The sequence below is a fragment of the Arachis duranensis genome, chromosome 1, assembly GCF_000817695.3.
Source record: "Arachis duranensis cultivar V14167 chromosome 1, aradu.V14167.gnm2.J7QH, whole genome shotgun sequence".
NCBI classification, from domain to species: Eukaryota; Viridiplantae; Streptophyta; class Magnoliopsida; order Fabales; family Fabaceae; genus Arachis; species Arachis duranensis.
In genome coordinates, this window is record NC_029772.3 from 32,461,382 (window position 1) to 32,465,579 (window position 4,198).

At 38.2% G+C, this 4,198-nt stretch overlaps 1 non-coding gene across 1 annotated transcript; it reads left to right on the forward strand.

The window, feature by feature from the left end:
- The first annotated feature begins 2,313 nt into the window (after positions 1–2,313).
- LOC127742911 (small nucleolar RNA R71) lies at positions 2,314–2,421 on the forward strand. Its single transcript, XR_008004265.1, has one exon. It is a non-coding gene; the product is annotated as a small nucleolar RNA R71 (small nucleolar RNA).
- Positions 2,422–4,198: the final 1,777 nt, after the last annotated feature.

A 4,198-nucleotide genomic window follows, 5' to 3' on the forward strand; every position in this document is an offset into this window, starting at 1 on the left:
TACAAGCAACTAAGGCCATAGTGAATGTCTCTTGGATTCCTGATTGCACGATGCATGGTTGATCGCCTGACAACCGAGTGCTCGCCTGACAAACGAGCCAACCATTCCGTGAGATCAGAGTCTTCGTGGTATAGGCGAGAACTGATGGCAGCATTCAAGAGAATCCGGAAGGTCTAACCTTGTCTGTGGTATTCTGAGTAGGATTCAATGATTGAATGACTGTGACGTGCTTCAAACTCCTAGCAGGCGGGGCGTTAGTGACAGACGCAAAAGAATCGATGGATTCTATTCCGGCCTGACCGAGAACCGACAGCTGAATTCCGCTATGCTGTGACAGAGCATATGCAATCGCTTTCACTGAGAGGATGGGAGGTAGCCACTGACAACGGTGAAACCCTTGCTTAAGCTTGCCATGGAAAGGAGTAAGAAGGATTGGATGAAGGCAGTAGGAAAGCAGAGAGACGGAAGGGAAGGCATCTTCATGCGCTTATCTGAAGTTCCTACCAATGAATTACATAAGTATCTCTATCCTTACCTTTGTGTTATTTTCGTTCATCACCATTACCATTTGAGTTTGCCTGACTAAGATTTACAAGATGACCATAGCTTGCTTCAATACTAACAATCTCCGTGGGATCGACCCTTACTCGCGTAAGGTTTATTACTTGGACGACCCAGTGCACTTGCTGGTTAGTTGTGCGAAGTTGTGTAATGCCATTGCATTGAGCTACCACGTTTTTGGGGCTCATGACCGGGGATTATGAGAGTTGTGAAAAAGTATTGTTCACAATTTCGCGCACCAGTTACAGAGGAAGATCCTTGAGCCTTAAACACAAGGTAGTCCTCATTCAATTGAAAGACTAACTCTCCTCTATCCACATCACTCACTTGTTGTGGCTAGGATGGGTCTTCCAAGGATGATGGATTCATCCTCATCCTTCCCATTGTCTTGGATTATGAAGTCAGTAGGGATGTAAAGGCCTTCAACCTTCACTAAGACATCTTCTACAAGTCTATAAGCCTGTTTTATTGATTTGTTTGCCATCTCTAGTGAGATTCTTGCAGCTTATACCTCAAAGATCCCTAGTTTCTCTATTACAAAGAGTGGCATGAAGTTGATACCTGACCCCAGGTCAAACAGAGCCTTCTCAAAGGTCATAGTGCCTATGGTGCAAGGTATTAAGAACTTTCCGGGATCCGGTTTCTTCTGAGGTAATGTCTGCTGAATCCAGGTATTCAGTTCATTGATGAGCAATGGAGGTTCATCCTCCCAAGTCTTATTACCAAATAACTTGGCATTCAGCTTCATAATTGCTCCTAGATACTGAGCAACTTGCTCTTCAACAGTGTCTTCGTCTTTTTTAGAGGAAGAATACTCATCAAAGCTCATGAATGACAATAGTAAGTTTAGTGGAATCTCTATGGTCTCTGTATGAGCCTCAGATTCTTTTGATTCCTCAATATGGAACTCCTTATTGGTCAGTGGACGTCCCTTGAGGTCTTCCTCACTGGGAATCACTGCCTTTTCACTTTCTCCAGGTTTGGCCATTTTGATTATAGTTATGGCCTTGCACTCTCTTTTGGGATTCTCTTCTGTATTGCTTGGGAGAGTACTAGGAGGAGTTTCAGTAACTCTTTTACTCAGCTGACCCACTTGTGCCTCCAAATTTCTGATGGAGGATCTTGTTTCGGTCATGAAACTGAGAGTGGCCTTAGATAGATTAGAGACTATGTTTGCTAAGCCAGAGGGGCTCTGCTCAGAATTTTCTGTCTGTTGTTGAGAAGATGATGGAAAAGGCTTGCTATTGCAAAACCTATTTCTCCACCATTATTGTTGTTGAAGCCTTGTTGAGGCTTCTGTTGATCCTTCCATGAGAAATTTGGATGATTCCTCCATGAAAGATTATAGGTGTTTCCATAGGATTCTCCTATGTAATTCACCTCTTCCATTGTAGGATTCTCAAGGTCATAAGCTTCTCCTTCAGATGAGGCTTCTTTAGTACTGCCGGATGCAGCTTGCAATCCAGTCAGATTCTGAGAAATTATATTGACTTGCTGAGTTAATATTTTGTTCTGAGCCAATATGGCATTCAGAGTATCAATCTCAAGAACTCCTTTCTTCTGAGTCATCCCATTATTCACAAGATTTCTTTCAGAAGTGTACATGAACTGGTTATTTGCAACCATCTCAATGAGTTCCTGGGCTTTTGCAGGTGTTTTCAGATGAAGAGATCCACCAGCAGAATGGTCCAATGACATCTTAGATAATTCAGATAGACCATCATAGAATATACATATGATGCTCCATTCTAGAAGCTTGTCAGAAGGACACCTTTTGGTTAATTGCTTGTATCTTTCCCAAGCTTCATAGAGGGATTCACCTTCTTTCTATTTGAAGGTTTGGACTTCCACTCTAAGCTTTCTCATCTTTTGAGGTGGAAAGAATTTGGTCAAGAAAGTATTGACCAGCTTGTCCCAAGAGTGCAGGCTTTCTCTAGGTTGTGAGTCCAACCATATCCTAGCTCTGTCTCTTACAGCAAAGGGGAAAAGCATAAGTCTGTAGACCTCGGGATCAATCCCATTGGTCTTGACAGTATCACAAATCTGCAAGAATTCAGCTAAGAACTGATGAGGATCTTCCGATGGAAGTCCATGAAACTTGCAATTCTGCTGCATTAGAGAAACTAATTGAGGCTTAAGCTCAAAGTTGTTTGCTCTAATAACAGGAATTGAGACGCTTCTTCCATAGAAGTTGGAAGTTGGTACAGTATAGTCACCAAGCATCTTCCTTGCATCTCTAGCATTGTTGTTGGGTTCGACTGCCATGTCTGCTTCTTTTTCGAAATTCTCTGTAACGTCCTCTCCGGGGTGTTGTGCTTTAGCTTCTCTTAGCTTCTTCTTCAGAGTCCTTTCAGGTTCAGGATCAGCTTTAACAAGAATGTTTTTATCCCTGTTTCTGCTCATATGAAAAAGAAGAGAACAAAGGGAGTAGTGGAATCCTCTATGTCACAATATAGAGATTCCTTGATGTGTTAGAGGAAAAGAAGAATAGAGGAATGAGGTAGGGAGCGAATGAGAAGAATTCGAACACAGAGGGAGAGAGAGGGTTCGAATTATGAGTAGAAGAGAAGTGTTAGCAAGTAAATAGAAAGAGATGAGAGAGAGAGAGAGAGAGAGAGAGTTTTCAAAAATTAAAACTAAAAAGATTTTAAAAGAAAGATTTTAAAACTAAAAAGATTTTTAATTAACTAATTGTTTTAGTTTTAATTAAAAAGATTTTTGAAAAAGTTGTTAGTGATTTTTGAAAATTGGAAGTGGAAAAGTGGTTAGGTGATTTTGAAAAAGATAAGAAATAATAATTATTTGAAAAAGATTTGAAAATAATTTTGAAAAGATAAGAAGTTAGAAAAAGATTTTGAAATCAAAATTTTAAAAAGATATGATTGAAAAAGATTTGATTGAAAAAGATTTGATTTTAAAAAGATATGATTGAAAATATATGATTGAAAAAGATTTGATTTTTAAAATTGATGACTTGACTAACAAGAAATTAAAAGATATGATTCTAAAATTCAAAGATTGAACCTTTCTTAACAAGAAAGTAACAAACTTGCGATTTTTTGAATCAAAACATTAATTGTTAGCAAGGATTTTTGAAAATGTGGAAATATAAGATTTTAAAATTATTATTTAAAACATGAAAATTTGAAAAAAAAATTTGAATTTGAAACAAAATTACCTCCCCTGTGTCATCCTGGTGTTAAACGCCCAGGATGCTATCCATTCTGGCGTTTAACGCCCAGAATGCTACCTCTTTGGGCGTTTAACGCCCAGCCAGATACCCTGACTGGCGTTTAACGCCAGAATTCTTCCTTACTAGGCGTTTTTCTAAACACCCAGCTTTTTCTTTGTGATTCCTCTACTGTATGTTCTGAATCTTCATTTCTTTGTATTATTTACTTGGAAAGGGATATTTTTTATTTTTATTTTTTTAATAAGGAGAGAGAAAAATAACAAAATGAACAAAACATAAAAAATTAAGATCAGAACAATTAATGCATGCAAGAACACTTTGAATGTCAAGATGAACACCAAAAACACTTTGAAGATCATGATGAACATCAATAACATATTTTTGAAAATTTTTAAGAAAAGAAAGATATGCAAGACACCAAACTTAGAAATTTTTTTATGTTTA